General features: G+C 38.2%; 1 protein-coding gene and 1 long non-coding RNA gene across 2 annotated transcripts in view; one reads left to right on the top strand and one right to left on the bottom strand.

Moving 5' to 3' along the window:
• Positions 1 to 24,028, top strand: part of LOC107729067 (teashirt homolog 2-like) — a 63,697-nt gene that overhangs the window by 20,432 nt on the left and 19,237 nt on the right. The gene's annotated exons all lie outside the window — the stretch shown is intronic.
• Positions 13,717 to 15,840, bottom strand: LOC107729068 (uncharacterized). The gene is made up of 3 exons (XR_001638549.1): positions 15,670 to 15,840; positions 15,470 to 15,525; positions 13,717 to 14,283 (listed from the first exon to the last, which is right to left on the bottom strand). It is a non-coding gene; the product is annotated as an uncharacterized LOC107729068 (long non-coding RNA).

Raw genomic sequence — 24,028 nt, 5'->3', positions numbered from 1 at the left:
GCATAAGAGCATAAATAAAGGTAAACTTGCTATTGACACTAGAATAAGCATTAAATTGTATCATACTCTTAACTTTAAATCGTGTTAATGTTACAATAATTGAACACACTCATACATTTATTGTTTATGCCATAATCATATGGATCATAAGATAAGAATGTTATTTTCTAAACAATTATTGTAATGAAATAGAGTAAATGCATAACAATAAAGCTCAGTCTGACAAAAAAAAAAAAGTGTATCATATTGCGAAAAGCAAAAGTACAATAGTTAAACGTTGACTTAGCTTGTTAGCTTTATTAAGTATTTTGTTTTGCCAATCACTTTTTTTATTGTAGAATAAAATCATGACCTTCTAAACAAATGTTGCTGAAAAATGGGCATAAATGCATAAATAAAGGTCGATTTTGTGTATTGACACAAGAAAAAGCATTAATGTTAAACACTTATAAATGTGTTGTTTATGCCGTAATCACGTTGATCAGAAAATAAAAAGGTCATTTTCTAAACAAATATTGTTATGAAGTGGAGTAAATGCATAAAAATGAAGAAAAGAAAAAAATAAATTGTATTATATTTCGAAAAGCAAAAACCACAAACGAAAGCTAAATGTTTCTGAACGATTCTTGTTGAACAGAAGAAATACATAATGAAGGTCAGTCCTAAAAGTCGAACTATTTTCATATAATGTAACGCAGAAGTACAAAATGTCAAGCTATTCAAAGTTACCTCGCAATTTAGTTGTTTACACAGCACTGGCAATTGGTGAATAAAAAAAAACAGAATCTGTAATTCTAACGTTTCTATCAGTAGATGGTTTAAAAAGGAGCGACGTATATATCGGTAATGTAATGTGCTATTACTATGTAGATTTTTTGTGACGGATCCATCTTTGATGTGTGCTTTTCTGGTGTCTGTCATCTTAAACAAAGAGGTGATGAGCCGAGCCATTGTCGGACGGGATGATATCGTTACATTAGCCGCACACGCGAGAATCAAACCCCATGATTACACTGGTGGGTGTAGCTTTTTGTTCTTCCAGGGGGGGGAGGAAATTGACGGTAATAAAAAAAAGAAGTCAGATGACTTAACTCTGTAATTACTGGCCTGTTTTCATGATCCTGTATTCTATTTAAAAGCTAAAACAGTCTCAAATGGCTGCTACTTACCAGTTAAGATTAATCCCGCCATTAAACCTTTGGCGTTCCGAGAATGCAGACTCTCTCCAAAAGGTCTGCTGGTGAGATGTAGTAAGTGTGGATGTACATTAGACTCTGTAAATCTTTCGGCTGTGTTCGACATCAAACACACACACACACACACACACACACTCGGATAAAGTCACCTAAGGCTCAGATCATGAGTGCTAGGAATGTTCTACCGCCCACAGGCACACTGAACAGACATACTGCGGTTTGCAAACAGCCCACATTGATCATTATTCATGAAAGACAGTCATATGAAAGTTCTGCCTTATTTCTCTGTATATAGAGACGGACGGCCTGCATAAAAGATGCAGTCAGATGCGCACACATGACCCTAAATGTCGCAGAACGGGCGCGTGTGTTTATGTGGGCGGATGGATTTCACGCATGTGCAACTGTTTGTTTGTTTGCCTGCTGAAATTACAGCCTGACACTTGTCTTTGAATACAAATGCGAACGTGTGCTAAGTGCGTATTTGTTTTTATGGGTTTCCGGGAGTCCGTATGTTTACATGCTATAATGATTAAGCCCGTAATGAGGTGCGTTTGGTGCGCCGTCCGGCCCGAATTTCAGGCCTGTGAGTAATTGACCCCTTTTGATAAACGCCTGTTAATGACACCGGCATAATTCACCCTAAAAGTTTCCACTGTCACCGGGATGAGCTAACTGTCTCGCGCAAATATATGGGTGCAATTTTCGAAATAGGTTTATGGCAATCCTTGGGAGAGGAGGGCGAGATAGTGATATTACTGACTTTATTACTCTAGCCGAACATCATTCGGCACCTTGCCCTTTTTGTACCTCCGTTTCTCTCTCTATCTCTGCTGTCAAGTAAGGCTAGGGCTTTGTAGTATTGGATAACCTGTTTTCTGGTCATGGAGTTTGATGAATTGTGGTAAACGCAGGCCTCTGCCGGCAGTTCACATTCTTACATGCCCTGCTGACATTTTCACTGGCCTTGAGGCAGAAATGACAAGTTTAGATATTTTTAGCAGCATTTTTTTTTTTTGATTAAGTGTGAGGAGCAATATATATTTTTATTAAACATTAATATTTTTATACAAGAGGAATTTGCAACAGAACACTTCCATTTGTTATCATTAGTGAGCTATACATTAGTTAACATGAACTAACACTGAAAAATACTTCTGAAGCATTTATTAATCTTACTTAATTTTAATTCCAACATTTACTAATACCAATGCTGATACTACTGTAGTTTTACTAATATTCGTTTTTATTTTTATATTTATGTTTTTGTTGTGTATTTTAGTCATTTTTATTTTTTTATATCTTAATTTGGACAAATTTAAAGGCGATTTTCTCAATATTTTGATTTTTTTGCAGCCTCCGATTCCAGATTTTCAAATAGTTGTATCTCGGCCAAATATTGTCCTATCCTAACAAACAATACATCAATGGAAAGCTTATTTATTCATCTTTCAGATGATGTTTAATTCTCAATTTCAAAAAATTGACCCTTATGACTGGTTTTGTGGTCCAGGGTCACATATAGTATTTATTAGATGTAGTTATTTTAAAACATCTAGTTAAAATAAATGAAAATAGGAAATGTTGCCTTGGCAACTAGCTCCTAAATAACTTGCTAACTAAGTTTAATTTCAGGTAACATTTTTTTAAATTTATTTTTTTAGTTTAGTTTTAGTTAACCATAATAATAAAATAAAAAAATGTAAAGACGTATCTGTTAATATTATTTAATAAACAGCTACATGAACTAACAATAACTGCATTTTTATTAACTGTAATGAAGATTCATATATACTGCAACAAATTGCTCACTGTTACTTAATATTAGTTTATGCATTCACTAACATGAACTAATGGGACCTTGTTGTGAAGTGTTAACAATACATTTTCTTTAACTTTTAAAGGGATATAATTAGAAATTTTAAAAACTGTATTTCTATACAAGACAAATTTACAACAAATATATATTGTATTATTAAAATGTAAAATTAAGTATTTTTAAATGGTTAATAATGAGCAATAATTAATTAAAAAAATAAATAAATATGAAATCAAAAAGACATTTAAACCACATTTTTAATGTGGCATAAATATATTGATCAATGTACTGAATGTTCGATTTTTGACAAGATGTTGAGTTTTTTGTATATGCATAAAATTGGTGTTTTTGGTCATTTGCATCATGTCTCATTGTTTTTTCAGTGCCCCACTTCATGAGCACTGCATTTGAAAGATTTTTTTAAAGGCAAACAAATCTGTCAGCCAGCAGATTGGCACTCATCTGGCCATTTTTATTGTTGAGGTCTGTAAATGTTATTAGTCATGTTAGGTGTGGCACAATATTGCTGTTATATCATGTATTTTTAGTGTTGTTTTCACATATTGCTACGTATTTTCAGCAGAAAGCTTGATGCACAGCATATTTTCATAAACTGTCATGATAGTCTAGGCTTTTGTTACTTTAGAATAATTAGACATTTTCGGTACCAGTATCATCATTATCAGCTTTTTAAGCAATTAAGTGCAATTATGTTTTCGATTTGAACTTTTCTGTGCATTATTTATTTTCGGGTTGTGCATCAGACCTGTCCTGGATCAGACTCATTACCCCTACACAAAAACATACGGGCCGGCCTGTACGGTCGCGATATACAGAGTCTCTATAATGCGTGCCTTTAAATAGAAGCAGACAAAAGAATCACTGTTGCAATGCCATCCAGCTCTGATCCCACAAAACCTTGGACCACTCCCTTCTTGGCTCCCAGTGAATACTTCCCTTTAGCGCCGTGATCGGCGTCGACTGAAAAAGTTCCTTATTCTGCACGGCTGAAGGCTTGTGGGCTGGGAATGGGCTCTGCTGACTGGCAGCAATCAATCATAAAGCAGGAACGGGCTAATGAAGAAGACCATAGTTTATTAAAGGCTTGTGGGGAAGATATTACTGCAGGTCCTGGATTCAGCTGAGGATACACACACACACACACAGGCGGCTACTGTAAAGCTACAGAGGTGTTTACCCTACACTGCTGTCCATTATGTGACCCGCTCGTGAATATGACCAATTTATAAAGTCACATTCACTGTGCACCATAGAAAAAGGACATTAGTGGATAAATAGGGTCCGAGGTGACATTCACGCAGTGGTGAAATGCATTAGCCAACAGGTTTTAGGCTGCGCGTTAGCTTTGCAACGAATTACAGCTGGTTGTTTAATTGATTTCCATTTGCTAAACCCATGACGAACATTTTCTACAACACAAACAAACCAGCTTTTTTGGTTATCCACGTGGAGTAAACAAAGCTGAAATGCTCAAATAAATTAATAACTAATAATTAATTAATAAAAAACATTAAATTATAATGTAATTTTAAATAGCATAAAATTAATTTTATATCAGTATGGTATTTTAATGAATTAATTTAATTATTTATTTATTTATGAATTTAACTTTTATTCATCAACGATGATTTAAACTGATCAAAAGTGCCTGAAGATATTTACATTACAGGTGAAAAAAAGCTCAAATAAATAAATCAATTAATAAAAAAGCAACAAGAGAAGAAAATAAGAAAATAAATTAATATAGCAAATAAATACATTTATTTAAGAAAATAAATGATATGTGTGTGTGTGTGTTATACTACCATTCAAACATTTGGGATCAGCGGGGTATTTTTAATTAATTTTTTTTTATTATTATTTGAAATTAAATCTTTTATCCATCAAGGATGCTTTAAACTGACGAAAAGCGACAGTAAAGATATTTACATTGTTACAAAAAATGTATCACAGTTTTGCAGTATCACAGTCTAAAAAATAATAAGAAGCAGAACTGTTTTCAGCATTAATAATAATAATAATAATGTCTCTTGAGCAGCAGATCAGCATATTAGAATGATTTCTGAAGGATCATGTGACACTGAAGACTGGAGTAATGATGCTGAAAATTCAGCTTTTATCACAGAAATAAATTACATTTTAAAATATATTCACATAGAAAACAGTTAATTAATATAATATTAAACAGTAAATTGTAATAATATTTCACAATATTACTATTTTTACTGTATTTTTGATAAAATAAATGCAGCCTTGGTGAACAGAAGAGACCTCTTTCACAAACACTTTAAAAAATCTTACCAACCCCAATCTTTTGAATGCATTTTACTTATTGAATTAAACATTTCCTAACAACAGTCAATTTCAGCAGCTTTGAAAATCTGAAAATATTGTTACATAGCTAAAAAAAAAAAAAAAAAAAAGTTTATTGGCCAGCCTTAGCTTAACTAAAAGATAAACAAAAGTGGTCAGGAAATGACCCTGCGAGACGCAAAATCATATTTCAGGTTGAGTTAACAACAGTTCAGTCATTAAATCACTGGGCTGGGTCAGATGATTCAGATCCATAATTCAGTGTGGGAGGAGGATGTTGACGGTCAACATTGAGCGCTTCTTGAGAAAGAAAGGTGAGATTCCTCAGACAGAGGGTTTAGAAGACAAATGAGCAGCAAGGGAGTGAAAAATGCAAAGCAGATGTTTTTTAGCCTTTTTTTATGGCAGTGAAACATTACTGATGCCATTACTGAGCTCTTTTATGGCTTCTTTTAATCCTTCCTCCCGCCAGAGGAAAGGAACCCCTTGTGGTGCAAAGCAGCCTCTTTGCTTTAGAGCGACAATTTGAAGCCATTTCCAATTCATTTCCTAATCTGCCACGAGGCTTTGCAGGGCTTCCTTTGCAATTATTATTTCTCTGAGAGATAGAAAACAGACAGAAAAGTGGAAAGGCGCTCCTTCTTTCAGGTAAATTTATTGTAATCCTTCGGATGCGTATTTCTCAGCGTCATCGCTCGCCATGACGCAAATATGGCTCAGTCATTCATTTCCTTTTTATTTAAAAAATGATAAACACAGACGCCGAGACTCCCACACTCCCTCAGAAGAGCAGAGTTTGCAACAGGAACTTCTCTTGGTAGTTACGTAGCATCCTTCTGATCTAGGCTTGGAAAAAATGTTTGACTATTCACGATATTTTTTTCTGATGACGATGCTGGTGATGTAAAATTAAGCAACATCCTAAATAATTGTAATTTGCACTTTTAATTTCTCTAAAATCAGCTGCGAAACACTGTTAGAGTTGGAACGTTTGATTCATTGTATTTTTGTGAATCAATTCAAAACTGATTCAGTGATTTGTTTTACTTGTGCATTACTTAATGTATAAAAATAAATGCATTTGTCATATATTAAAATATTAAATATATTACATATGCATATAATAAGGAAACAGTCAGTTTTATTTTATAGTAATATACATATATATATATAGTATGTAATTTGTGTATTTTTGTAATGCATCAATAATATATTATAGATTTAGTAATATATATATATATAAATGGCATATATGCACACACAATTATATTTATGAAAATTTATATATATATATATAAGTTATACAAATTATAATAATATTTAATAATAACATATATAATTTACAAAATAATAAACACAGATGCCGAGGCTCCCAAACTCCCTCAGCAGAGCAAAGTTAGCAACAGAAACTTTTCTCGGTAGTTCTGTCGCAACCATCTTTCAGCGGTTTGTGTCCAGTTTTGTTGGGCGGGTCATTGAATCACTGTGAGTATATGAAACACCCACGCCACTCCGATCCCAGCATCTGTCCAGAAACAATCCTGCTTTCCCAAAGGAAACGAGAGATGTGTTTGAATAACGAGGGCTCCGTACCGCCATTAAACGCTGATTGTAAAATGTGTGGCCAGGTGCTTCAGGAGTAGCAGATCAGCGTGATGGGTAGCCGGCGGTGAGTTGTATCTGCTGCCTGCATTGGACTCGTCCTATAAAGCTCACATGAGCACTTCCAAGGGTCTGGGCTGGGGCCGGAAATGAGAAGGAGATGAACTGGAAGGCTCCATCTCTGCGTCCAGTGTGTGCAGTATATCACAGTGATGGCAGCCGCATGGGCGTGTGTGCAAATGCGCTGCTCATAAATATCTCCGCCCCCCCCAGTAGAGGCCACTCTGATGGTGAAGGCGAAGGGATGTCGCTGTCTGAGTGATTGAATGCTCGTGGTCCTGGCTCGCGGCACAGCCCCGGTGTGGGAGGCCCTCCACTGAACGCTGGACTGGGGGCTCTGCTAGCACTGACGCACCGCACCGCTGTTTGATTTTTAAAAAACTCGATTAACTGTCCTTCCTAAAAACCTTTTTATTGTAGAGTAGCGGTGAAGCGTTAGGGGTGGGAGAAACGTTTGCGTATTCGTGATATTTTTGCAATGTTTTAGCTGGTAATATTAAATTAAGCAGCATCGTAAATTATTTTAATGCACTTTTATTTTGTCTTAAAATCGGCTGTAAAAACAGTGTTAGATTTGGAACATTTGATTCATTTAATTTTTGTGATTCAAAAGTGATTTGTTTGTGCATTATTTAAAAAGTTATAAAAATAAGAATCAGAATCATAAGTCATAAGTACATTTGCCATATATTAAAATGTTGTACAATATACATACACTAACATGTACAGTATATACTTATGATACACTTTCTGATTCTGATTCTTACATTTCTTATACATAATGTATTATAATTTATCTTATACAATAATTATGTTATTCAATAAATTTAATTACATATAAAATATTATAATTTATAATTATTTAATTTAGAATAACATTTTATAACTTAAATTAATGTAATATATTTATATTAGATATTCATGTTTTCCATAATATAATATATTGAATTATATAATCCAAATGTGGATTGAGAAATATTAATTTTTTTTCTTTTCTTTTCTTTTTCTGTTATTTTCCTTTTTGAATATTTGAGATTCTTAATAAATGGTTGATTCTGTATAAAATATACAAAATCTATTTGACCATATATTAAGAATCCTCATCTTACTATAAATCAACATAGATATTGAGAGATAGATTGAATATTGCCAAAAGGCTGACATTCAGCAGCACTGTCAGGCGCTATATAGCACTAGCTGTTTGATGTCTAGTAGAGCAAACAGGAAGTTATTGTAAATGCATATTTAGAATAGAAACGTATGTACTTATGGAAATGGAGTAAAGTCATGTCATTATGTTTTAGACAGGGCATCTCTCTCCTTTTTTTCATTTTCTCCTGCTCTCTCTTTCACCCACATACACACAGTCTCTATCCTTGCTCATACACAGACATCGTAGATAATAATACCAGTAATTAGCTTCAGTTGCTTTGTTATAATTGGGGGTAAGGGGGGTTATTCATTCATTGAGATTTTTCTCCCCGTAATTGCATACTTACACATCACTCAAGCCTTCATACGCATTTCCTTTTCTAACATTCTTTACCGTTTATTTCATCAGCGCTTGTGTGTTTTTTTTGAGTCACTAGAAGGTCCAACATCTGCTCGCAGGTCGACGGCGCTCTCGCAAACTGCTGTCTTTTTTCCTTTTTGGGTCCACGGCTGTCTCTTCCCTCATATGACCGAGCTTTGACACTGTCCAGGTCCGCCCTAGTTGGCAAAAGAACGAGCGATAGAGAAAGGGAGAGTTTATTTCCTGTTCTTGTGAATCATATATCAGTACAATTCCCCTCTGTGCTGTTTGGCAACGGCGGAATGACGGGTGTCATTTATCATACGGACTGAAAGAGGCTGTGGGAAAAGGGATTTGAATTCTTTCGGAGGTGTGTAGATTCTCCTTAGTGGAGGATCATTAAATGGAGGGGGTTTTTCAGCAGGGGGATATGAGTGACTCCTGGAGCTTTTTTCCCCGTGTGCTTAAGAACTGGCTGCGTCAATCCCTCACTGTCTTAAATTGAGGATTTAAAGCACTCCGGTGGTTTTGTGAGGTGCAGAAATGCTTTTCGTGCGATTAGTATCTCCCAGCTTTGTGCGAGTTTAGTAACAAGTCTGCAAATCATCTCTAATCTGTCGTCCGTGAATGCCAATCGTTGTTAATGCACTTTTGTTTGTGTAGCTTGCTAAGGAAAGCATAGCTATTGCATACTTGGGGTTAGGGATTTGAACAAACCCCATATTATGTGTATAAAACCTGGGTGCGCAACTCTTCCCGCAGCAGTTGTGCTCAGCTTTTTTGAGCATTGCTTTACTAAGTGATCAGACTTGCCATTTTCATCTGGCAAATGATAAAAATGGGCAAAAACTACTGATATTTAGAGGCAAGAAAATCATACAGACTTGGTGGTTGGGCTCTTTTGACTTACGACACTTAGCACCTTAAAAACCACCCTAGCAATGCAAAGAAACATGCAAGCAACCACTCAGAACAATTTAATGACTATTAACAACACAAAATTTTATGTCACAATACTACGCTGTAAAAACATTTTTTTAAGTTGTAAATAAAAATTTACAACCCGTTTTACAAGAAAATACTATTTCTTTCTGCGTAAAATTTGGTGTTTAATTCAACGTGTTAATTGCCATTTCTTTGTAATTAATTTTGAAATTTACTTGAAATATCTGAGTGAGAATTGTTTCTACATACAATTTTTTAAAAATGATGTAGAATCAATTTTCACTCAGAAATTACCAGTAAATTTCGCAAGTAAATTTAAATTTTGTATTATTAAGGTTAAAATAGTATTTTCTTGTAAAACCTACTTCGAAAATCTGTTTTTATTTTTATTTACAACTTGAAAAAAAAAATTACAGCGTAGTATTTTGACATTAAATTTTGAAATAAATAAATAATAAAAAATCTCAGAAATTTCTAGTAATTTTTTTACAAATAATTACAAAGAAACAGCAAGTAACAGTGAATTAAATGTTAATTTTTTTTTAAGTAGAAAGGCTGAAATAGTATTTTCTTCTAAAACCTACTGCATTAATTTGTTTTATTTACAACTTTAAAAAAAAAAAAAACATTTTTTAAAGCATTACATTTTGTGTTCAATGAATTATTATTTTTTTTAATTTCACTTGGAAATTGCAAGTACATTTCCAAGTTAATCACAAAGAAATGGCAAGTAGCACTGAATTAAGTATGAAATTGTGAAGTAGAAAGTCTGAAATAGTATTTTCTTATAAAACGTACTGTAATAATTTTTGTTTTATTTACAACTTCAAAAAATCATTTTTACAATGTGGCCTAGCACACTCATATTTTCTTCCCAAAACGTAAAACATCTAGTTTAAGATGTGTTATTTGTTTACATACAATCATTTATACAAACACAATCATCTTGATTATGTCAAGTTTACAGCAAATACACATTCTAAGCTTTGCATCAGTGGAAAAGCAGCATTCGCTCTTAATCAGATACAGCGTTGCCAATCAAGCTCAGCACCTGTCATGAAGACTGCCGATTTTGACGTTTCATAAGCATTGATCACATAAAGTGACTGTTCAAAGATAAGGTTGTGATAGCTCACAGTGTTGTGCTTGTGTTTTTTTACCCACATGAGACAAAACACCACCTCTACCTCCCATTGTGGTGTACAAGTGTAAACCCAAGAGTCTCGTGATCGCACAAACAAATCACACCCAGCAGGGGTCTGGTTACCCTTGTCAGGCTTTCTTTCTTACCACCTCATTCATGTTTTGTGTTTGGGGGAGGGCAGACAGGGATCTGGCTTTCCCAGAGTGTTTTTTATTTGCTGGAATGTTCAAGATTGGGTGTAGGGATTGAGTCAGGAAACTCCGATCTCTCTGCATGCGGCTCCTAATTGTGGAAGGTATGCTGTGGCATACCGTACTCAGAATCAGAGGTTCCTCAGGAGTAAATGGAAATATTAGACGGTCTCTGTAGCTTAGGAGGTCTCAGCTGGGCATTGCAGGAAGAAAGAGACATCAAGTGAGAATCAACCACCGACTAGTGAAGCGTGTTCAGAAGGAAGGGTTGGAGAATGACGTCTTACTCAGATCCATTATAATGACTTCAGAGTGAGATTAGAGCTTATCAAACATCAGGATATTCACGGATAGATAAATGAGAAATCATTTGTCATTGCATCCTATAAATAAAATACAAACTAATCAGTGTTGAGCAAACTACTTTGAAAGTGAAGCTTGACAAGTTACAAGCTACTCAAAACAAAGTCAACCTGATTTATTTACAACTATAGATGTATGTATCAATATATATATAATTTATTATTTTTTTATATTTTCAAATAAATTATATTTATAATGTTTAATTATATTTTGTATATGTAATTATTTAATATATATTTAATTTTATACAGAAATCAAAGCAGTCACTGCTTTGTCACACACACATATATATATATATATATATATATATATATATACACACACTTTGTCAGACTCTGTTTCTGTCTTGTGTTGTGTTTTGTTCCCCTCGTGCTCCATGTTATGTTTATGTCAACCTCCTCTGCTACGTGTGTTTTCCTGGTTCCCTTGATGTTATTAAAGTCTCCTTGTTGATGTACTCCACGTCTCCTCGTTCCTCGCTCCGCTCTCCCTCACAGTAGCGTTCGTGACAGAATACCGGACCAGAACATAAAGTGAGCGGCGCCTCTTCTCCCCGAGTTTTTTTCCATTTTTGAAAGTCTTTTGTTTTCTTGTGTTTTCCCCCTGCGATTATGGAGATCGCTGCACGCTTCATCGCGCTAGCACGTTCAGCAGACAAGCCCGCCGGCCGCGGTACTCTCCAGCCCGCCGGCCGTTCCGAAGTCAAGTCCGCCGGCCGCAGCACTCTTCAGCCCGCCGGCCGTTCCTCAGTCAAGCCCGCCGGCCGTAGCTCTCTCCAGCCTGCTGGCCGTTCTGATGTCAAGCCCGCCGGCCGCGCCGATGTCCTCTAATAAAAGGAGGAGGATGACGAGAAAAAGACTGTTCTCCGCCCTCATCCTAGCCCCAGAGCATCGCTCCAGTGTCGGCTCCAGCCCCAGAGCTCGCTCCTTTGTCGGCTCCAGGCCCAGAGCTCGCTCCAGTGTCAGTTCCAGTTCCCGAGTTTAGCCCAGAGGGAGTCCCAGTCCCCGAGTTTAGCCCAGAGAGGGCTCCAGTCCCCGAGTTTAGCCCACAGAGGGTTCCAGCCCCCGAGTTTAGCCCACAGAGGGCTCCAGTCCCCGAGTTTAGCCCATAGAGGGTTCCAGCCCCCGAGTTTAGCCCACAGAGGGCTCCAGTCCCCGAGTTTAGCCCATAGAGGGTTCCAGGCTCCAGTCCCTGAGTTTAGCCCAGAGAGGGCTCCAGTCCCCGAGTTCAGCCCAGAGAGGGCTCCAGTCCCCGAGTCTAGCACAGAAAGAGCTCCAGTTCCCATGTCCAGCCCAAGGAGGGCTCCAGTCCCCAGGTCAAGCCCAGAGAGGGCTCCAGTCCCCGAGTTTAGCCCACAGAGGGCTCCAGTCCCCGAGTTTAGCCCACAGAGGGCTCCAGTCCCAGAGTTTAGCCCACAGAGGGTTCCAGCCCTCGAGTTTAGCCCAGAGAGGGCTCCAGTCCCCGAGTTCAGCCCAGAGAGGGCTACGGAGGGCCTCTAAAGATGATATTCCCCCCAAGGATTTCCTGTAAGCCTGTCCTGAGAGGCCTCCAGATTGCCCAGCACGGGAATAATGTCAGACTCTGTTCCGTGTTTTGTGTTTTGTTCCCCACGTGCTCCATGTTATGTTTATGTCAACCTCCTCTGCTACGTGTGTTTTCCTGGTTCCCTTGATGTCTCCTCGCTCCGCGCTCCCTCACAGTAGCGTTTGTGACAATTACTATATATATGATTTTTACATTTTAGATATATTTCATTTAAATTTTTTCAAATTATATATATATATATATATATATATAGAGAGAGAGAGAGAGAGAGAGAGAGATTGATTAAATAAGTTCCTGAACCAATTAAGTTGTATCCGAATTAACTGATTTGCTTAGAGAGATGGTATATTTCAGAAGAGTGTGTTTGATTAATTCCTTGGCTTGTTTGTTTGTAAGGTTGAATGGTGAATGTATACTACATTATGCAATAAAAATGGCAATGTAGCATTTTTTATTGCACAACTGTTAGTTGTTTGTTTGAAAATAGTTTTAGTGGATAGGCCATGCTATTAAAATCAGCTGAGGTACTGAAAAATTTGGTTAAGTTAGTAGCATTGTTCATTTTAGTTAGTTACTCGTCAACACTGAAACTAATGAATGTAATGTTGTCTAAACAGCTCATTAGATCTGTCCTTTGATTAGCACTGTTTGCATATGCAGCATCTGTAAGTATCTCCCCATCAAAAAACCCACGCCAGGAAGCGTAACTAACCCACTTGAAGCCCTCGCTCTGTATCTCTTCAGATTTTGTGTGTACATTGACATTGTTTTACCAACTCATCCAAATGTGTAATTGCAATTATAGTCCCTTGATGACTCCCCAAGGGGCGCATGATTGCAATTAGAAAGAGAAAATGTTAATTAATTAAGCTACTCAAAGAGAAGAGCAGGATTGGTTTAACTGTGGACGTCTGACCGGAGGACACCTTGGAGAATTAACTCCACTGTTTAGATGTAGATATCTCATAGCTGTTTTGGTCAGGAATATGTACAGTATATGCATATACAGTATTGTTGATTTGTAACTTAGGGACAGAACGCAATATTTTGGTGCTGTTGCTGGGTAAAATGAACCAATTCATGAGGATTCATTTGAATAAAATGACAAAACGTAGGTGACAGTTATATCATTGTTATGCCCTTTAGCATACTGAAAAGCTAAGGGCCTAAAACTTGTTTCTTCTGGACACAGCAGTTCATTGGGTTATTAGGCTGGGTCTCAGCAGAAACAGTCATCTAGATTGTGACCATCGTCTGTGATTGATGACCCAACCTTTAGTTGCTGAGCTGGTATGTTTGTTCCTGTGTAATTGTCTTCCAGATGGCTAGGCTAAGTGTTCGTTAACACGTTTATGGTGGCATTGTTAAAATTGATGGCTTGGATGCTTGGTTTTCAAAAGATGTACTACACCAGACCGTCGTCCAAACAGTTGAGACTGTAACAAAAACACAGAGGACTGTCTTTTGTCTGAGCTGCGGCATTTTTTATTTTTCCTCTCTTGATAGTCTCACGGGAATCCTGGGGCCTCGTTTATAAAATGCATTTGATCCTGAATTCCATGGATGTGGTCCTGTGTTAACAGGGGGAAAAAATCAGTATTTATAAAGGCAGAAACTGATGTAAAGATAGAAAAGCATGCATATGGCAATATTAGTTATTTTTTCCTGTATCCGTCAGTATTGAATATTTAATTGTTTATGCTTCTTTCCCCCAATATTACATTTGGATCACATTTGCCATCATCTAACACTCACTTAAAGTTAATCTTTAAAAACAATAATAATTTAATAAAAGCTGTTAAAGAAAACATTTAGCAAATCTCAAAATGAATATCAATCACAAATTCGGTGTGGAGTACCATAAGGCTCAGTACTAGGACCATTGTTTTTCACCCTGTACATATTATCATAAATATTATCAAGAAACATAGAGTTCGTTTTCACTGTTACACAGACAATACTCAGCTCTATATTTCTTTGAGGCACAATGACACATACCAATTAAATCACATTTGTAGTGATATTTTTTCTTTGTATTTTTGTGGCCATTCTGTACATTAACTTGATTTTACAATTATTTGTCATTAATAAAAGTGGAATATATTTAGGATAATTTTTGCAAACATTGTTTTCACATTCATATTAAGATCATTCTGTTCAAACCTAAACTCCCAGGTTTGCAGACTTCCTTAAAATTCCATAATGCATTATAATACCACCATTTCAAATCAGTCATCTCTTTAAATTTTTTCTTGCAAAACTCATGTTTTTGTTAACTTCATTCCCGTAAAGAGCCCTTAAAGGTGGTTTGAAAAATGTTGAGAAATGTGTTTTGTGGACCCTCAGCCTGAGAGATCGGAGGGGAAAATGGATATAGGTGGCAGTGCTAGTCATCAATCATGGTCTCTCAAGAGAAGGTGCAGCTAAAACTGGACTGAAGTGCTATCTGTCAGCTGCTGCGATACAGACGGTGCTGTGCAGCCCGAGCCCGTATCGCTCCACCATCAGCTCACGGCAGCATAAACTGCCATGTAAACACAGGCAGGTGCTAGCCTTGCGCACAACCTACATACCTTTACAGAAGGTCATAAATGTACTGCTAGCTTTCATAGGGAGTATTTCACTTTTATGCTTGTCAAAGGTTTGTCATAACTTTAGCTCAGGATACCATAGAAAAGCAGCTAGATAAAACAAATAAAGGCTGTAAACGCAACGTGTTTGGTGAAAGAAATATTTCTAAAACTTTTGAAAACGTACCTATTGCAGCAAAGTAGAGGTAGCAAGAGAGCCAGTAGAAGAATACTGCTGTGGCACTAAATGTGATAAACAAAAGGTTTGTCATAGCTTTAGCACAGTATACTATAGAAAAGAGGCTAGATAAAAATTTAAATCTATAAAATCGAACTGGGCTTGAATGTTCGTTGAAAGAAATCCTCCTAAAACTTTTGAAAATGTACCTTTCGTAGCAAAGAAGCTAGTAGCAAGGGAGCCAGTAGAAGAATACTGCCGTGGTTCTAACTGCAATAAACACAAGGTTTGTCATAACTTTAGCATAGTATACTATAGCAATAAGGCTGGATAAAAATTACAATCTATAACAGGGGTGGCGAACTCCAGTCCTGGAGAGTTCAGCTCCAACCCTAATTAAAACTCACCTGCCTGTAGCTTCCTAATAACCCTTCAGACCTTGATTAGCTTGTTCAGGTGTGTTTGATTAGGGTTGAAGCAAAACTCTGCAGGGCTGCGGCTCTCCAGGACCGACGTTCGCCACCCCTGATCTATAAAATCGAGCTGGCCTTGATGTTTGTTAAAAGAAATCCTCCTAAAACTTTAGAAAACGTAGCCTACCTATCGTAGCAAAGATGGTAGTAGCCAAAGAGCTGCTGTGGCACTATGATAAACACAAGGTTTGTCATAACTTTAGCACTGTAGAAGAGGCTAGATAAAAATTGCAATTTATACAGTCAACATGGGCAAAGAAGCTAGTAGTCAGAGAGTTGCTGTGCCACTAGCTGGTTTGTCACAAGGTTTGTCATAACTTTAGCACTGTATACTAAAGAAAAGTGGCTAGATAAAAAATTAAAAGCTATAAACTCGGACTGCTGAGGACAGGACGGTCGGTTTACAAACTTCAGGGAAAATATGTGCTGCCATTAGCTTTGTCTCACTGTTGAATAAAGCCACCAGGCGCTTCTCCCCTGATGTCAGGCAGCAGCTGTCGATAGCTCTCAAGATGGATAGCCGTTCTGCATGCCTATTGATTCGGCACAGGCCACAGATATAAGTATCATTTGTCATTTCTGGAATGATATGGAGTCCTAGTTAAAACCCAGAGAGGGGATATGGCCGTGCCTGGAGGGGGGATGTAGAGGAGCAGGTTGTCGGACTCTTTTGATGAATGGCTCTACAGCCTTTTGGTTTTGTCTGGGAACGAAGGGGGCCATTTAAGCAGCTATTTGCTTTCACTGCATTCCAAGAACAACAAGACAGCAAGTCCAGATGCCTGAGCCACCACTGCTGCAATCAGGGTGGTCTGACCCAGTGTGCAGGGGAGAGGGTGGGATCCGTTCTGTAGCAAGTGCGTGGGTAGGTGAGGACCGAACAAGACTGCGGTCTCATTATGACTTCCGCTGCTGATCTGAGATTGATAAACCTCAGGGTTAAATTCAGGTTGAGTATACATCAATTTGACACACACATAATTTTGACGTCGCAGCACTTTTACCTTACAGATTGGTATTTACATTCCATATACATCAATTAATATTCTGCCATCGTTAGTGGATTCAGCCAAGAGGTCCGTGACAAACAAATAAAACGAATGTTTGCTCGTCAAACACAGAGCAGCTCCACAGAATCCCCTGGTGACTTCGCTTTGATTATGTTGTGCGTTTGGGAGGCCAGCCAACAGGAGAGCGGACTTCATTATTGTATGGATCATCTTTTAAGACCATTTAAGATCACAGGGCCCCGAGTCGAGTAAATACTCCAAGACAAAGAGACTCTCTCGAGTTTATTGAGTTTCTTGGTGTGTTCACATCACAGTATGCAATTCCTCATCTGTTCATCTTTGTCGAGAATCAAGGACGCATTCTTTTTTTGATAGAATCAAATTTGAGTTATGCCATTGCAGGTTGCCGACAGCAGATGAATAGAAAGATGTGGCACTAAACCTGGAAACCTTCAAACAGAGGAATGACATGTAATTACTTCAGGTGTCCATCAAGCTATGTTTGAAAATGTCAGCATGGGATCCGACATGATAGATTTACAACTTCAGAATCCGATGAAAAATAATTACCAGATTGAATACCCAAACCCAGACTTCAAGGTTGGTGCAACGCTACCTCGTTTTTCTCTACCTCTCGCTAGGCCCCAGTAGTGTGTGTGCCACAGTATTGCACCACAGGAGCACTATTGTTGCCGCAATTTCTTTTCGGAACCGCCAAAATGTCATCGTCCAGCTGGAGGGACATGTTTGTGTCTCTTAGTATGCTCACAACACACACACTTGCACAAATTCCCACAGAGCCATAGTGTAAGGTTACAGTCTCAGGCAGGACTTGAACTAAGTGGCCAAGTCAGAAGGAGGTCTGGCCTCTGACGTAAGGCCCACGTCCATGTCTTTTGAAGCACTGACAGCTGAGGACAGTGACATAAGAAGCAGTAAAAGAAGCATCTGCGATCTCAATGCCTCATTGTTTGGATCACGGTTTCACTGATTGTCAAAGACTGGCTGGACGTTTAGACTCACATCCAGCGATGATGAGTCAAAGCCATGGTAGTACCATCAAGTCACCCTCATTAAAATCCTCAACAATGCAGTCATCCAAAGGAGAGATGTCAGTAAGTAGTCAGTGAGTAGCACTTTTGTGTACAGCGACTCACATTTTAAGATTTCAGTGTGGGTGATGCACTACAAGGATGCAGAAAAAAATGCAAGTGTGTATATTTATCTATCTATCTATCTATCTATCTATCCATTCATCCATACGGCGCTCAACTTTGCATTCCACACACTCAAAACATGTTATTCATATCTATCAAATGCTCTACTTTGCTATAAGACTCATTCCTTGTGGGACTTGAACCAGCAACCTTTTTTTCACTGGCCCTGAGCTTTAGCTGCCACGCCACACTCCCTGCAGGGAGGTCATGCAGCGACCGAACAACATTCAGTTGGGTCCCTTGCACTTCACCTCTTTCCTGTCTTTGCATCGGTCTCCATCTTGTTCCAGGCTATGTATAACAACAGAGTACCGTTTGCGCTTGGATCCCCTCAGAGAAGTAGTGCATGAATTGATCCCATTCTCCCTCTCGAATGCCTCTTTCCTCGACTGAAACAAACAGGCGGTGCGTGCATGCCGCCCAGGACAGATGTTCGGGATTACTTTCACCTCGCTGCTTTATTGTATGCACTTTGGAGGATCCCATCTGATGTGGAATGCTGCCTCCTCAGTTCGCCTGCCACCGCCTCTACATGTCTTCTCCAGCTTTATCTTTCTATCCCGCTCTCCTGTCTCGCTGTATTTCTCTTTCCCTTTCTACTCCTGACATCCATCACTTCATTGCAGAAAAGAGTCTCTTTGGAAGCAGCTGCCCTCCAAAATTTGTTTGCCACATCCGTGTAGCTTGAATACTGTCCAGCGTCTTTGTGCGGATGCCGTTTTTTACTGCTTTTGCAAAGGCGCTGCTACAAGCTGTGCCAGGATATTTGAATTTAGAAACGCAGTCCCAGTCAGACACCTGTACAGACGGCGTAGGGAAGTAGGAAACACTCATAGCAGCTAGTTGGGAGGGAAAGCAGGTGTGTATTTGTGCGTGTTTCGTGAAGTGGAAAGCCATTGAGCAATGAGGCCCCTCACTGAGAGGAGAGGAGGGGAAGTGACGTTATCTCCTCGCCAAGCGTCTATCTAATCTGGCCACTGTGAGCCACGGTCGGAAGTGGGAGCAAGACCGGGGACGGGGCCTCGACGCATCTTTAATTACCGCTGATATCACAGTGGAGAAGAGGGGGGACGAGCGAGCGAGAGAGAGCAGAGCCCGCGTTCACTTTTTAATTAAGGCTCGGTAGTGTAACTCGTCAATGTACATTATTGGAAGAATGAACGTCAATGCCATTGCATTTTCGCCCCCTCCTTTATCTCTGTCAATGATTCAAAGACATGATTTATGGTCGCTCGCCGTCTTTCAGGATCATCCATCAAAGCACCGGGCTCCGCCGCCGCCCGCCCGTTGTAAATCATTCTGAAAGCCTGTCACTCATTTCCATTAACCGTTCCTCTGTCGCTCTGGTCCCCGCCTCCCTCCCCTCCTCTCTCTCTCAGTATCTCCCTCTCTCTTTCTCCTCGTTTTCCTCCCCCTGCTGGTGCACAACCTTCAGTCACGCGGGGGTAAGTGTTCCATATCGCCGCCTTCCCTTCCCCACTATTTTTCCATAAATTAACCACTTTCAGACGTGCTGTGGAGGAAGGGGCCATGCCATTCTGTACTAGCAAGCAGAACCCCCCCTCCCACTTCATTACTGGTTAAGACCCCTCAGTGGCTCGGAATCTCAAAAGGGCCGAGGGGTGCATGTGATCATTATGTAGACTGATAAGTAATTCACTAAGAAACTTAACACCAATAGAGCTGAAAGCAGGTCACTCTGAATTAGGTGTCGGAAAAAGGGAACTTTTGTAATAGGGATAATTCACAAAACTAATTAAAAAACAGGATATCAATGTATTTGTTAATATAAATAGATCTGTCACTTACATCTTAACCCATTTTAAGATGTGAGTGACAGATATCTATTGTCTGGTACTGGCATTGCAGGGAGATTTAATGGCATCTGATTTTAGTAAATGGTTGTTGATAAGACATGTCAAGCAATGATAGCAGCGTCCACCTCCAACTATTTTAAACAGCATTTTATAATTTATTTATAAAGAATATATTCAAATAATTATTTTGTAATTCATTTATTTTATGCTTTTATTTATATGTAGTCTAAAAATATTTTCCCCTGCAATCATACACATTTATATGTATTGCTGTCAATTGTTATATAATTATAATATAATTAAGGATGTCGTTTTAGCACGTTAATTTAATTCATTTCTTATGGAAAAATAACGTTATTAACATATTTTAACGCACCCGCCCTGACCTCAGACCTGTACATCATCTTATATTTTATACAGTTAACTGTTGGCAAACATGATACAGGGGAACAACTCACTGTGTGATGTAGCCTATAAAATAAGCGATATCAGCAGAAACGAGCAGCGAGTGCAGTATCACACAAGTGCTGTTTTTGTCCCGAATAGCGCGAGTGCAAATGTGATTTTACACAACAGTTCAGTAAATAAGTTAACATTGTGTCATATTTTAAAAACAATATTGTCTGTTTTTGCTCCATTTTGCCAACAAAAATATTACCTATAAAGCCACATCAGAACTGTAACACAGCGGTGACTCGTTTCTGAATGATTCAATGGCTCATTCATTAAGAGAGCCGTTTACCTCATTCCTGAATGAATCAGCAGTTTGAAGGAATCAAATGAATGAATGACACAATGACTTACTCATAAAGACATTTACCTCCACCTACTGGCAGTTTTAGTTTATTATTTAGAGCATAATTTAATAAAAAAATAAAGTGATAGTTCACCCAAAAAGAAAAAATTATATAACACTTACTTTCTTTTGTGGAACATAAAAGAAAATAATGAAGAATTTTGGTAACCAGAAGAAAAAGAAGAATTTTGGTAACCAAACTGATTTGGTTAGCAGTGACTTTCATTGTATGAACAAAAAATACTGAGATGTTTCTCAAATCATCTTCTTTTATGTTTCATAGTTTATGTTTGGCTGTTGTAGCCTAAATGTTTTTGTGTAATCAATTTTATGTTGAATCAAATACAATATTTATTTCTAAAGTTACTTTTTGTAATATATACTTGCTATTTCTCATTTAACACAATAATGGCTTTATTGGGGTATTTTCACAGCCAAATGTAATTTGCTATTAATTTGATTAATTAATCTTGTAATTAATTACATTAAAAATTTGAATCCACTGACAGCCCTAAATATATATATATATATATATATATTCTGTTCAATATATACTGTATATTACTCTTTATATCTTGCTTTCTTTTTAAAGGGGTCATATGATGCGATTTCAATTTTTCCTTTCTCTTTGGAGTGTTACAAGCTCTTGGTACATAAAGAAGATCTGTAAAGTTGCAAAGACTAAAGTCACAAATCCAAAGAGACTGACTGGATGCAACAAATGCCTCGTTTGTAATGGGTTTTATTGTTTTTGTCTTTTGAGACAGGGCATCATAGTATGTTAAGGGGCGTAACATTTCCGTCACACGCTTGAGGTATTCGGCCAATCACAATGCACTGGATAGCTGGCCAATCAGAGCACACCTCGCTTTTCAGAACGATGAGCTTTGTACAAATCGACGCGTTTCAGAAAGGCGGGGCATAGAGGAGCAACAATAATGTACATTATGTGGAAAATAATGTGTTTTTTGAACCTTAAACCGCATAAACACATTGCATTACACCAAATACACAACATAATGTTCTTTTTAGCAACTTCATATGACCCCTTTACGATCAAGAGCACAAAAAGGTAGTCTAATAAATCATTTACTTTTTGTTTGGAATAATTTACTCAGCGTCATTACAGCCATGAAGGAACAAATAATTTGTTCCTCTGCCACTGCTACAGGATAGAAGTGTATTAGTCATTCGAAGCGGGAACTCGTTTATCTGTCAAGTCAATATGAAACTTAAGGAAGTGACTCATGCTGCTTCATGGGCTATTCAAAGTTCGTGCAGTAAGAACAGGGTTAGAATCTGTACTTTCTGTTGTGGTTTCTCCGTCGCTTTCCAGCTAAATTGTCTGTGCGGTTTGAAATCCTGCTGCCCTTAAACGGCAACTTTACTCCTTTGACAGTGCATGCAGCAATGCTCTTTTATGAAGTGAAAAAAAGTTGACTCAAAAGAGGACTGTCAATCTCTCTCAGTAGCTGACACTGCTCTGCGGGGAGCTTTTGGCCTTTCAATTGAGTGGCTTCCTTTTTCATTCTAATCAACAACTTGATATCAATGCGACAAAATATCCACCAACAGCAGTAAAGTAGCATTGAGGGAAGTAGCATTGAGGGGGGAAACTTTTCAGGGAATGCCTTTGCCAACACTTCTCACAATTCAGGCAGCCATTGTCTGCGACACAGGCTGTCGCCGAGTGACAACGCTCTCCCGGCGCATCCCGAAGTCAGTGCTTTTCAAGCAAACGCCGGTCCCTAATCATTGTGCGGAGGACATTTGACAACAACTCCCGACAAATTTGCCATTAAAATGAATAGTAACCGTGAACAGAGGGTCTGTTTTGGAAGCGTTCTGCTTTCTCTCTCTCTCCCTTTGGTGTTCGCTCCCCGCTGTGTTGCAGGTTTTGGCGTGAGAGAAGTCTTCCCTCGCTTTATTTGTGCCACCAAACAGTCTTTGGTCCCTCAAGAAGCTGACAGCACCACGCTTCTGTTGCACATACACTGGGAAGTCTCATTGTATTTAATGAAGGGAAACACTGGCTATCTACTATTAATGAACTTGGAATATAAAAAATGCATCCTTTGCTGAAAACTGCACAAAACTGCTTGTATAAGGCAAAGTGGTGATTGGAGGGGGGCCAGAATCTAATGAAAGATCTATAGAATATCTGCTTGGGGAGGGAGGGTATGTGAAAATGCAAATGATTTTAAAGGAATAGTTCACACAAAAATGACATTTCTGTCGTCATTTACTCAAACCACTATGATTTTCTTTCTTCCAAAGAACACAAATGGTGAGTTTTTGAAGAGTATCCTGGTCACTGTTCCCCATATTATGAGAGAATAGGACACTCTAAATTGACCAAAAAACCCTCCATAAAATATGACTCATGCATTATATTTAAGGTCTTCTTAAAGGGATAGTTCACCCAAAAATGGAAATTCTGTCATTTATTCCCCGTCATCTCGATTCAAACCACTATGACTTTTTCCAAATAACACAAAAGGCGAGTTTTTGAAAAATATCCTGGTCGCTCATTGCCATATAGTGAAAGTGAATGGGGACTGGGAAAATGTCTATTGTCGTTTTTTTTTTTTTTTTTTTCCATAACATTTAAAGGGGTCATATGATGCTGCTAAAAAGAACAGTATTTGGTGTAATGAAATGTGTTTATGCGGTTTAAGGTTCAAAAAACACATTATTTTCCACATACTGTACATTATTGTTTCTCTTCTATGCCCCGCCTTTCTGAAACACGTCGATTTTTACAAAGCTCATAGGTCTGAAAAAGCGAGGTGTGCTGTGATTGGCCAGCTATCCAGTGCGTTGTGATTAGCCGAATACCTCAAGCGTGAGACGGTAATGTTACGTCCCTTGCCATATTGTGATGATGCCCTGTCAGGCCGGAGCGATGAGTGATGTAGGTATGTGGGGGCGTGTTAGAACGAGCTGTTTTAGGTAGGTGTGGCTGACTCTTAACTTTTATAAAGAATATCTCTTTGGATTTGAGACTTTAGTCTTTGCAACTTTACAGATCTTCTTTATGCACCAAGAGCTTGTAACACTCCAAAGAGAAAGGAAAAATTAAAATCGCATCATATGACCCCTTTAAAGTTACGGAGCCCCACACATGGCATGCAGGAAAAAAAATAGTAGGCTAAATCTTGCGCACGATTTACTATTTCGTTCCCTCGATTTATTAATTGTGTGCACGATTTACTAATTAGTTCCCTCGATTTGCTAAATCGTGCACACGATTTA

Source organism: Sinocyclocheilus rhinocerous, unplaced genomic scaffold, assembly GCF_001515625.1.
Source record: "Sinocyclocheilus rhinocerous isolate Xijiao unplaced genomic scaffold, SAMN03320098_v1.1 scaffold758, whole genome shotgun sequence".
NCBI classification, from domain to species: Eukaryota; Metazoa; Chordata; class Actinopteri; order Cypriniformes; family Cyprinidae; genus Sinocyclocheilus; species Sinocyclocheilus rhinocerous.
This window is presented reverse-complemented; position numbering and strand designations above follow the sequence as displayed.